Here is a 13,435-nt window from a genome sequence, read left to right on the forward strand (position 1 = left end):
TAAGCAGCATTATGTCCCTTTAATGTAATTAAAATGAAGAAAAGCCATAGATTGAATTTTGAAGAAGCACATTTTATTATTTGACAGCACCTAGGAGCCAAATCTTTTGACTTTTACAAAAAGGAGACTTTTAAAAACAGTCAAATCAAGAGGATTTATGTGAAATGTTGAAATGTACACCACCATAATCAAGCTTCCAACATTTCACTTTGCCTCAATGTTCAAATTAAAAATTACCCAGGGTTATTAGTCATGATAGGAAATAGTGAAATACAGAGATTTATAAATATAATTAATCTAACCAGGATAATTTTATTTTGAGTAATTCAGAAAAAATATTAATATTGACCATCATTATTAAAAATGAGAAATGGGTAGAAATTTAAAACACATGACTAAGAGCCTATTGCAGGCTTGAAACATTATCCTCTTGAAAAATAAAGGTATTTTAAAGGAATTTTGCTGGTTACTGGAGTGTCTCTACATATATCTACTTGGATCACAAAGACCTGGCAAGTCTGTTACTCCGCGCCCCTATATCAGGTGTGCTGTTTTCCCTTTTTTGTGGATTTTCAGAAATGTATAACACCTTTACTTAATGTATTGCATATAGTATATAAATTTATTTAAGCTACAGGTTTGATACACAAATAAAATAGAACACATCTGAATGGTGTACGTGGAAGACGACAAAATATGCAATCATTTCAATTATTTTATATTTTTACAGGAATAAATCATATACCGCCATACATAAACATGACCATATTAGAAGGCAACTTTTGTTATTTGCTTAGCATACAAAAAGGGAAAACAGTTTGTTTTTATGCCTTTCAGATGGACATTACTTGATAGAAGCTCTCAGTGGAATCATTTTTGTAGAAACATATGCTCAGAGCATCTAAGTAATTGCAATATCACTAAAAGCTTTGCAATTAAATTACAAAGATTAAATGTTACAAAAAATTAGATTTTCTTAATCTAATTATATGATTTTGATTCTCTAATGTTTGATGGATTTTCGACAACACAGAAAGACAATGTCAAAACAAGTCTTTACATTTGAGGCTAAATAATCAAATTTTGAATTATATCGTTTAGATAAATTATTTTTTATTGAAATAATTTCAACCTTAAATGTAACTCACTGTATATTTAGTTTTAACCATGAGAAATGTTTTTAGTTTTTACTGGACAAAAAAAATAATAAGATTTTTTTTTTGTGATTCAGAACAATGTAGTTTTGAGTTTAATGTTTTAAAAGAAATGTATCAATTCGGACCTGCATAAGAAGATATTGGATAGAAAAAGGATTACACCTTTAATTAATCAAAAGATATGTGTTAGGAATTTAACAAATGGCAGCTAAAAAACTAATAATACAGTATATACGTGTGCTTTCAATTAAAGATAAACTCAAAAAAAAATTGAAATCATGCATATGAAAGCACATCAAACATGATTGAAATATATTTTTCTGCATTAACCCCTTCGTGACCAGGCAACTTTTCCATTTGTTGACCATCTGGGACCAAGGCTATTTTTACATTTCTGCAGTATTTGTGTTTAGCTGTAATTTTCCTCTTACTTATTTACTGTACCCACACATATTATATACCATTTTTCTCACCATCAAATGGACTTTCTAAAGTTACCATTATTTTCATCATATCTTATAATTTACTATAAGAAATATATAATATTTGATGAAAAAAAGAAAAAAAAAAACACTTTTTCTAACTTTGACCCCCAAAATTGCTACACATCTACAACCACCAAAAAAACCCAGTGTTTACATGTTCTTTGCTTTTTTTGTAAGTTATAGGGCAATAAAAACAAGTAGCACTTTGCTATTTCCAAACCATTTTTTTCAAAATTAGCGATAGTTACATTGGAACACTGATATCTGTCAGGAATCCCTGAATATCCCTTGACATGTATATATTTCTTTTTAGTAGACAACCCAAAGTATTGATATAGACCCATTTTGGTATATTTTATGCCAACATTTCACTACCAAATGCGATCAAATAAAAAAAAGTTCACTTTTTCACAAACGTTTTCACAAACTTTAGGTTTCTCACTAAAATTATTTACGAACAGCTTGTGCAATTATGGCATAAATGGTTGTAAATGCTTCCCTTGGATCCCCTTTGTTAACAAATAGCAGGCATATAGGGTTTTGGTATTGCTTTATGGTAATTAGAAGGCCGCTAAATGCCACTGTGCACCACACGTGTATTATGCCCAGCAGTGAAAGGGTTAATTAGGGAGCGTGTAGGGTTCATTTTAGCTTTAGTGTAGTGAAGTAGACACCACCAAGTATTGATGTAGGCCCATTTTGGTATATTTCATGCCACCATTTCACCGCTAAATGCGATCAAATTTTAAAAAAAAAAACGTAAAATTTTTCACAATTTTAGGTTTCTCGCTGAAATTATTTACAAAGTATGTGCACTCAAGGGGTTAATGTCTTGTCAGTAATCATATATGAATGACAATATTATGTGGCAACTAGAAAGGTAACTAACCACATAGAGTGAACAAGGTTGCTTTACGTTAAAACATAACTTTTATTAATAATATTTACACATAAAATAAAATACAAAGTTAAAAACGCACTCAGGAGCTTTGCAGCGGTCAAATGACCTAGGTTGAACTAATGTGAAGCACCATAAACTATTAGCTTTATTTGCAACCGGAGTGTGGATATCTTAGAAGCAGTCACTGTTATAACTCTGTGTCATATACGTAAGCTTTATTGGTATCGTTAGGTTTGGGTGCTGGATTTGAACTAACACTTTCGGTTACTAGAAAGGGGAAGAAACATATATGGTTGTAATAAAATCCTACTATTGGATTATTATGTGTATTAAACATCAAACTTGGAATCAGGGGAGGAAATCTGGAAAAAATGCTGTTAAAAGCTTAAAGTAAATGGATTTTCCTAATGAATTCAGTACATCCATTTGGCCTTAATGAGTACAAAATTTTTTCCCACTTTTTATAAGCACTGGATCAACAGTCCTATCTTTTCTGGTGTTTTCCAGAAGGGGCATTTTAATCCAGCAATAGCTTGAGTTCAAGTTTAACAACAGCTTTTGGATATCATAAGATTAGTGTGAGGATTATTTAAACCTTTCTGTATGAGCAAAATATAGTTCAAAGATTAGTAATTTATGTATACCTAAGTATCCGATATTCCACTAGTATTACAATTAATATCACAATTTTCTCAGTTTGTTCTTTGCACCATTCCATGTCTATTACCCCCTTTCTCTAACTCTTTACCCTCCCTCCTCCTCCCCACTTCCTTAACTGTGTAATAATTTCACTCAATTCACATTAAATACACTAGTCACTAATAACACTTTGGTAGCTCAGCACCACTATGAGGTGCATGCCAGAAAGGGTGCTGTAATCCCTTGAATACTCACAAGTCCACAAAGAGGCAGCACCTTAAAGCATAAAAAGTCTTTATTTCCACATAAAGACTTTTTATGCTTTAAGGTGCTGCCTCTTTGTGGACTTGTGAGTCACTAATAACAGGGATCTTTGTAAAGTAACATTTTTTCACTAAGATTTTTAGTATATTCAAAATATTAAGGAACTTGTTCTACTTTAATGTAGAAATAAAACTTCACTCACAATTATTTCCCCACTTTCTCAAATAGTGCCCAAATTTCACATAATTCATGACAAGTATATTGGTCACTAAAAATAGCTATCATGGAAAGTGACATTTTTTATTAGGATTTTTTCCAAAATAACAAGTATTAGGTTTTGTTGTATTATACATATAATTTTATTCACATTACTTCACTCGTATTGTACTGTGTTTTTCACAATGGTTTCCACAGTGTTTTTCATTTTATGTTTATTTACATGGCTGCTCAAAACTTTTTATGGGCAAACACTTATCACAGTTTACGTTATTTAATCTTAAATCTCAAAGGTATACATGCTAGATTTATATTTAAATTTTCTGTTGTGAGCTCAATTTTGCAAATAATAAATTTAATTATACTATTCTAAACAGGACAGTAATGTACATCAGCATAACCTATAGCCAGTAACTATGTACAGTTAATGTCATACCATCAGACACTAAGTATACAGACTATTATTGCCAATCACCTTTTATTTATGCCTTTATAGCTCCAGGATAGGTGAGTCAAGTATGACGCTATTTCCAGGGTGGGATGAACAATCCTTTAAGAGCCAATGAGTGAGCGGCACGCTCACCCTTTGAAAAAGCCGTTAGGGCGAAACATGTTAGGGACGTTAGGGTAATGGTGAGGAGTCTTGGAGCTCCTTTATTTTAGATTGCCTCAGGGAATTTGCTTGATAATAGGGTTGTTTTGTTATAGTAAGATACTCATAATTATACAATATTAACCATTGAGTGTGTGAAGCGTCTTTAATATAAGTTAAATTGCTGCCAATGGGGAGCTGTATTTAGGAAAACGCTGATCACTGTAATCGTGGGAATTTGTAAGCTACAGGCAGGTTAATCTACTACTTATAACTACTATTTTGCTAACGATCTTTCTAAGAATATAGTTATTATAATTTCAAGTAGATTAGCTATTGAACTGCTTTATAAATTGCAGATTACAACCCCTCGATATGGCAGCAGTACTTTGTTATTTGTGTTCATAATCGAGCAATACCGGACACACAGATATAGTTTCTAAGTGCTGGATATACCGATACAAACCTGTTTTGCACAACACGACTTTAAATTACAATTGATATCATTGAAAACAATGTTTTAATAGTCTTTGGGTTATGAAACAATTGTGATCGTATTCCTTAAATCACCGGTGCTGCACAAACTAACACGGCTTAATATAGCATTGTCTGTCTGAATATTAAATCAGCCGAACGTTCTATACGTGCAGTACGGGATTTGAATAATCACAGAATCTGTGTTTAGGATATAACATTACAGCTATTAGCTATGTTGCCACATACAAATTAGATTTAGCCCGAGGGTTGTTTTATTGGTTAACACTAACAAGCAACACAGTACACTCCGGTTCTGATTTGTATGAGAATATAACATATAAGCGGATATGCAACTAAAGTTGTTACTTATTACTTGAACAGCTTACGTTTAGCGCTGTTTAATATAAATAATAATACAATAGTAAGATTTTATTACAACCATATATGTTTCTTCCCCTTTCTAGTAAACGCAAGTGTTAGTTCAAATCCAGCACCCAAACCTAACGATACCAATAAAGCTTACGTATGCAAAGTGTATCGACTAAAATAGGAGAGGAACAGCTTAAGGGAGATTGACTTTACTGACTTGGAAGGTTATAGGGGGTTGGGGGCTAGGCGTAGCCCCTTCCTTTGGATAGCACAGCTATAGCAGGACAATAGAAGAAGGGATGGGCAGTGTAGATAAGCTGCAACTAGCTGATCCTAAATAGGCTAGCACAGGGATTGGCCAGGAGGGGGAGAGGGGGTATGAACAGGAGTTGAGGAAATTAACTGCCTATAAAGATGATTGCACAATGCTTGGAGCTCACAATAATTATTTTCTTTTTTCAGAGCAGAGCAGTTTTCTTTGTTGCAGAAATGGCTCCAAGGAACAGGATAATTGCTAAGAAATTGGGAAAGAACTTTGTATACTGAAGTCTCATTCATTGTTACATTTCTAGCTGGTAATGTATAAATAGGTTCTACAGCTTAAAGCTGTGATTTAATAGTGTATTTTATATCTATAATTTAATATCAAATAGATCATTGTATCCTATATAATATTCATGCTAGCATTGATTCAATTTACCACTGTAGAAAGGGTTTTTGTTTTTTATACTCATAAGCTATTTTTAGTTACTGGTAAATGTTTTGAAATTGATTGTGGCCAGATCAGACTCATTATGCTGTACTTGTTGATATATTGAATTGTTAATAGGTATAAAATGCTCTGGTTGATTATTTAGTCAGTGTTTTTACATGTTTGTTTAAAATTAGGAGCCAGTAATAATATTTAGGAGCCAGGCATATCTTCTGGAGCCAGACAGTTAGATTTGTATATAGATATATGGATAATAACCCTTTAGGAGCCGGGGGTAAAAATTCTAGGAGCCAGTGGCTCTCAGGCTCCTGGGATTGTTGAGCCCTAATTTAAGTCATATATAACTATTTCGGTTAGATAGCTAAATTATACCTCCTGGAAATTATAGTAGCTTTAATATTTACTAGCTATATGTTATATAAGCCATATTCCAAATTCGTTAAGGTTACTGGCTAATCATAAATTGTTCTATCTAGTAACATTAAATGGTGATAATTTATAGTTAAGTTATTTTGAGGTAAAGTCATTTCCTAATAATAACGTGACCATATCCAGGATACAGGCGATTTAATTGAATATTAATTAATCTAATTAACCTTACTTTATATTATAATTTTTATATGGTAATAATCAATTTATATATATGGTCATAACCAATAGTCTATTTACTGCATACATATAATCACTGTGTTTATAAAAACAACCTGTTCAGAAATAAGCAAATATTTTAATTTGGGATATTTATTTATTTAATTTGATATTTGATAGTAAGCTTGTTGTCATTAATTGCTAAATATCTCAATAGTGTGATTTTGGAGTGCGCTTCTGGAATTATATAACAATTTTCTGGGGTGCACTGCTAAGATTCTACTATATGAATTGGGGGTATTGCTGACAATAATTTTATTGTTGTTATTAATATTCATAATCCATAAATAATCTCATTGGGAGGGCACTCCTAAACTGTACTCATATTTATTGAATACACAGCTGAAATATTCTATTAAGCAAAATATCTAATGGAGGGGAGAGAACGGGGGTTTAAAGGATAAGGATACAGAACAATCTGATCAGGAATATGATGCAGATGATGAAGTCTCAGCAACAAGGTTGCTGCCGTTATCTAGGCATTTAAAGACAAAATTAGTGGAAAACGCTGAGAAGGCCCTGAATGGGTTATAGGTTTTGCTTTCTATGCACAGACAAAAGGGATGATGAGGTATTTGCATTTGATCGCTGATTGTTACATGGATGGCATATGGGGGGTTCTTACAAATTCCCAGAAGTTTTGAGAGAAAAACTAGGGAAGGAGGTAGCCTTAGGAAGGATGGCAGGCCCCCCCTTTAATGACAAACAGCTAAAGAATTTGATTAAATTATCTTTGGGAGTGGTTACCAAAAAAGAGGCTGGTAAATTCTGAATGATTCAGCGATTATCCTACCCTAAGGGTCAGTCAGTAAATTATGCATCAGTATCCTACCAGCATTTGACCAGGCAGTAAATTTGGTTAGGTTGGCAGGCTGGGTCCTGATTTAGCAAACGTTGATATGGAATCTGCATTCAGATTACTACCTATAAAGCCAAAAAGTTTTGTTTTGATGGGATGCAAATTTGAGGGCAAGTTTTATATTGACAAATATCTGCCTATGGGGTGCGCTATATCTTGTGTGGATTTTGAAATGTCCAGCACTTTTGCATTGGCTGGTAGAGAGAAGGGCAGGTGAGAGTAGTATCGTGCATTACCTTGATTACTTCATGGTAGTAGGTAGAAAGGGTACAGGAGAATGTGATAGAGTTCTTAATGTACTGCTGAAAATGTTTGTAGAGATGGGGGTTCCAGTGGCAGATGACAAATCAGAGTGTCCCTGTTCTAAGTTATTCTTTCTAGGCATTTAGAGTTATTCAGTAATCCCCATTGCAGATTGCCCCAAGATAAGGTTGTGAAGATAAGGGAGGCCATACGGCAGGTGATTTATAAAAAAAGGTATCACTTGGAATATGCAGAAATTACTGAGGCTGTTACATTTTGCATGCTGGGTGATTCCAGTGGGAAGAATCATTAAAAGAAGGTTGGAAGTGAGTACCAGAGGGGTTGTAAAGCCTAGTCACATGATTTGACTGAACAGTCAATAAAAAGGGGATTTAAAAGTATGAGATCATTTCCTAAGTAGTTTTAATGGCATCAGGATTTGGGAGCAGAAGGTGACAGCTAATGAAATCCGGTTATATACAGATGCTGCAGGAAGGGCAGGGTTTGGGGCTTATTTGGATGGCAGAAGATGCGTGGGTAAGTGGCCGCAGGCTTGGCATGAAAAGGGTTGGTGTTACTTGAATCTTTCCCAATTGTGACAGCGATAGAACTATGGGGGAAAGATTTGGCTAACAAAAGCATTTTGTTCCAGTCTGACATAGAGGAGTTGTAATTGTATTAAATAACCTATCAGCATCTTCCCCTCAGGCCATAGCATTCACGCAGCCTCTAGTTTTAAAATGTTTAGAGCATAATATAAAGTTATAAACACATACCAGCAGTTAAGAATGTCGTAGCTGATGCTTTATCAAGGTTTAAATGGGAGGCCTTTAGGAAGCTTGCACCCAATGCGGCGCAGAAAGGCAAGGATTGCCCCATTTATCTTTGGCAGATTGGGAGCAATTAGAGGTAATCAATGGTTTGGTCAGACAATCATTGACAACACGGACATGGATATTTTTGGACAATTTGGTATAACCTAGGCACGCAGGTATCAAGAAAGGCAACTTAAGCACTGTAATGGCAGGAATCTCCTTTGCGCAGCTGTTGGAGGAAGTGGATGCGACAAAAAAGATTCCTGGTTAGGAAAAGGGTTAGAGGTTGGTCAGCGGAGAGATTGGAAATCTTAGAAAAAATTTTAAACAAGGTTTGTACTGCTGGTTTTGAGAATACAATTTTTGCGACGATATTTATGCTGGCTTTGGGAAAGCATTGAGGATGGAATGCCTGTAGAATCAGGACTAATATTCATATGAAGATCAGACAGATAGGGAAGGGAAAGGGGCTTGGATAACTTCTAAAGCAACAGGGGGTAAATATGTCCTGTTTCACATGTGAGAGGCTATTTAGGTGTGGCCCCTGCTAAGGGCGTCATGTTCTTTAGGCACAAGAATGGTAGTAGTTTAACCAGGTTCCAGTTCAAAAGGGTTTTTTCATTAGTAGTGGAGAAGCTAGGTTACGTTGTGGTGATAATGTGTTGTTTGGTGTGTCCATTTCAGGTAGAGCCACAAGATTATGGATAATCAGACACTCCTACGTGCACCGGGCAGCTTCACACACAGCTGCAACCAGACAGGGAGCAAACTTAGGTTTTAGTTCTAAAGAAGCAGGAAGTAGGTGGATTGGGAAGAGAGGGATGAAATGAAACCAGTTATTGGGGACAGCACAGATCTCTACGAGAAAGTGGGGTCTACCCGATATCTTAATTATACACCTGGGTGGGAACGACATAGGTTTGGTTCCTTCAATTGAGCTACAGGAGCAGGTAAAATAAATATTCAGCTGGTTCAAGCTAAAATGGGTGGGGACTGAACTAGTCTGGTCTCTGTCTTGGAGGGATAGTGTCACACAGGAAGGATGGACATTGAGTGGTGGTCTGCCGGTAAAAATAACATGCTCGCCTGCTCTTCAAACCTTGTGTTATTTGCTATGTCCTACAACTTCTTAGTCACGTGGGGCCGCCTATTTCTTTACAATGCTGGTGCCTTGATCTGTATGATCGGACAAGAGTAGGAAAAAGGTAAACCAGGCTGTTATGATCTGTTATGATCCAACAAGGGTAGTAAAAAGGTAAATCAGGCTGTTATGATCTGTTATGATCCGACAAGAGTAGGAAAAAGGTAAACCAGGCTGTTATGATCTGACAAGAGTAGGAAAAATGTAAACCAGGCTGTTATGATCTGTTATGATCCGACAAGAGTAGGAAAAGGTAAACCAGGCTGTTATGATCTGTTATGATCCGACAAGAGTAGGAAAAATGTAAACCAGGCTGTTATGATCTGTTATGATCCGACAAGAGTAGGAAAAGGTAAACCAGGCTGTTATGATCTGTTATGATCCAACAAGAGTAGGAAAAATGTAAACCAGGCTGTTATGATCTGTTATGATCCGACAAGAGTAGGAAAAGGTAAACCAGGCTGTTATGATCTGTTATGATCCGACAAGAGTAGGAAAAAGATAAATCAGGCTGTAATGATCTGTTATGATCCGAAAAGAGTAGGAAAAGGTAAACCAGGCTGTTATGATCTGTTATGATCCGACAAGAGTAGGAAAAGGTAAACCAGGCTGTTATGATCTGTTATGATCCGACAAGAGTAGGAAAAATGTAAACCAGGCTGTTATGATCTGTTATGATCCGACAAGAGTAGGAAAAGGTAAACCAGGCTGTTATGATCTGTTATGATCCGACAAGAGTAGGAAAAAGGTAAATCAGGCTGTTATGATCTGTTATGATCCGACAAGAGTAGGAAAAATGTAAACCAGGCTATTATGATCTGTTCTGAGGTCTGAGATCTGAGGGCCATCGTAAAGACCCTTACAAGGTAAGAAAAGGTCACTAGGTGTGCTTTGGTTGGCGGCAAGAGGGTCCTCTTTTGGTGGCGGGAAGTGGGCGTCCTGGCACGTGGGTAATGCAGTAATGGGGGGAGGTGTGTAGGGTACGGGGGCGGGGTATTGGTCTGTCGGTCAAACCCACAAGCCCTCCTAGTCTGCAGACCTTTCGGCCCGTTACTAGCAAATTGACGCCCCTGAGTTGCGCGCGGTCACGCTCCTTGGTTACGTGGGGACGCCCAGTTCTCTCGTCATGCTGTTGCATGAATTGTGTTATCAATTCAAATCCAAATTGGATTAAGGATATGTTATTATCCTAGTAGTTGAGGATCGCTCATTTTTCATAATTTAGATTTAAATTTAATAAATGTGACCTTTTCTAACGCCAAATCTGTGTCTGTCATTATTGGTATATGGAAATTGGGTAAAAGGGGTTACCAAACTAAAGGTAAAGTGGGAGCATTTGGGTAGCAGGTACCTGTGAAGATAGTTAAAGTGTAAATCCCTTAGCAAAGTGTATCGACTAAAATAGGAGAGGAACAGCTTAAGGGAGATTGACTTTACTGACTGGGAAGGTTATAGGGGGTTGGGGGCTAGGCGTAGCACCTTCCTTTGGATAGCACAGCTATAGCAGGACAATAGAAGAAGGGATGGGCAGTGTAGATAAGCTGCAACTAGCTGATCCTAAATAGGCTAGCACAGGGATTGGCCAGGAGGGGGAGAGGGGGTATGAACAGGAGTTGAGGAAATTAACTGCCTATAAAGATGATTGCACAATGCTTGGAGCTCACAATAATTATTTTCTTTTTCCCTCCCTCCCTCCCTAGAAATGACGAAGCCTAGCCCAAGGAAGAGGTCACGCACAAGAGCGATCACAAGCGACACGGCTAAGGGCAGATGCTGTGGTGTTTCCGCCACTCAGATTAAGACCGCCCGTGTAGCGCCCCTTAAGGGTTTTTTCGCCACGAAGCAGGAAATCAGCTACTGGTCTGTCGGTCAGAGCTGGTGGATGGCATAGAGAAATCATGGCATTTTTAGTGGTATATTTCATGACGCGGCGGGAAGTGGGCGTCCTGGCACGTGGGTAATGCAGTAATGGGGGGAGGTGTGTAGGGTACGGGGGCGGGGTATTGGTCTGTCGGTCAAACCCACAAGCCCTCCTAGTCTGCAGACCTTTCGGCCCGTTACTAGCAAATTGACGCCCCTGAGTTGCGCGCGGTCACGCTCCTTGGTTACGTGGGGACGCCCAGTTCTCTCGTCATGCTGTTGCATGAATTGTGTTATCAATTCAAATCCAAATTGGATTAAGGATATGTTATTATCCTAGTAGTTGAGGATCGCTCATTTTTCATAATTTAGATTTAAATTTAATAAATGTGACCTTTTCTAACGCCAAATCTGTGTCTGTCATTATTGGTATATGGATATTGTGTAAAAGGGGTTACCAAACTAAAGGTAAAGTGGGAGCATTTGGGTAGCAGGTACCTGTGAAGATAGTTAAAGTGTAAATCCCTTAATGACACAGAGTTATAACAGTGACTGCTTCTAAGATATCCACACTCCGGTTGCAAATAAAGCTAATAGTTTATAGTGATTCACATTAGTTGACGTATGACACTATAAGCTGTGTAGTTACAATATCAACAATATTGTTGTAGGTGAACACACCTTTTCAGTATTAAACTGGAAAAATCACTTATACCCAGTGGACAACATCCACGGCTTGACATATTTACCAAGCTATTTGTAATTTTCTTCATATATTAGCTTATTATCATAGTGTTGGGTACTCTTTATAAATTAGTGATGTAAAATTCAACCTAAGTCATTTGACCGTTGCAAAGCTCCTGAGTGCGTTTTTAACTTTGTATTTTCTTTTATTTTATATGTAAATATTATTAATAAAAGTTATGTTTTAACGTAAAGCAACCTTGTTCACTCTATGTGGTTAGTTACCTTTCTAGTTGCCACATAATATTGTCATTCATATATGATTACTGACAAGACATTAACCCCTTGAGTGCTATACATGTAGTCTTTTCCAGAACAGAGTTATTTTCTCTTCTGGGTCAATTTTGCTAGCCTATTACTAAATAGCATCTTCTTCTCTGGGATACCCTTTGTTCAGAAATAGCAGACATATATGGCTTTGGCGTTGCTTTTTGTCAATTAGAAGGCCTCTCAATGTCGCTGCGCACCACACTTGTATTATGCCCAGCAGTGAAAGGGTTAATTAGGTAGCTTGTAGGGAGCTTGCAGGGTTAATTTTAGCTTTAGTGTAGAGATCAGCCTCACACCTTACACATCCCACCCCCTGATCTCTCCCAAACAGCTCCCTTCCCTCCCCCACCCCACAATTGTCCCCGCCATCTTAAGTACTGGCAGAAAGTCTGCCAGTACTAAAAAAAAAAGTCTTTTTTTTAATTATGTAGCTCTGATGGACCCCCCTTAGCCCCAAACCTCCCTGATCTCCCCCAAACAGCTCTCTAATCCTCCCCCCGCTACCTATTTGCTGCCATCTTGGGTACTGGCAGTTGTCTGCCAGTTCCCATTTTGCCCCACCAAAAAAGTTTTTTTTTTTTTTAAATATAATTTTTCTGTAGTGTAGCTGCCCCACCTCAGGAACCGGAAGCCAGGTAGCGATGGGCCGCCCACCCGCCTCCCTGCTAATGTTCCCACCTACCAACGATTGGCACGTCCTCGGTCGTTAGGGGCTAAAGGGACACTAAACCCAATTTTTTTCTTAAAATGATTCAGATAGAGCATGCAATTTAAAGCAACTTTCTAATTTGCTCCTATTATCAAATTTTCTTCGTTTTCTTGCTATCTTTATTTGAAAAGCAGGAATGTAAAGCCTAAGACCCGGCCCATTTTTGGTTGAGAACCTGGATTGTGCTTGCTTATTGGTTTGCCAAATGTCAGCCACCAATAAGCAAGTGCTATCCAGGGTGCTGAACGTAAAATGGGCTGGCTCCTAAGCTTTTAATTTCTGCTTTTTAAATAAAGATAGCAAGAGAACAAAGAAAAATTGATAGGAGTAAATT

General features: G+C 37.1%; 1 long non-coding RNA gene across 1 annotated transcript; it reads left to right on the plus strand.

The window, feature by feature from the left end:
* Positions 1–5,348: 5,348 nt before the first annotated feature.
* On the plus strand, positions 5,349–11,788 carry LOC128656782 (uncharacterized). The gene is made up of 2 exons (XR_008402062.1): positions 5,349–5,675; positions 11,219–11,788. It is a non-coding gene; the product is annotated as an uncharacterized LOC128656782 (long non-coding RNA).
* The last annotated feature ends 1,647 nt before the right edge of the window (positions 11,789–13,435 follow it).

This window comes from Bombina bombina, chromosome 4, assembly GCF_027579735.1.
Source record: "Bombina bombina isolate aBomBom1 chromosome 4, aBomBom1.pri, whole genome shotgun sequence".
NCBI lineage: Eukaryota > Metazoa > Chordata > Amphibia > Anura > Bombinatoridae > Bombina > Bombina bombina.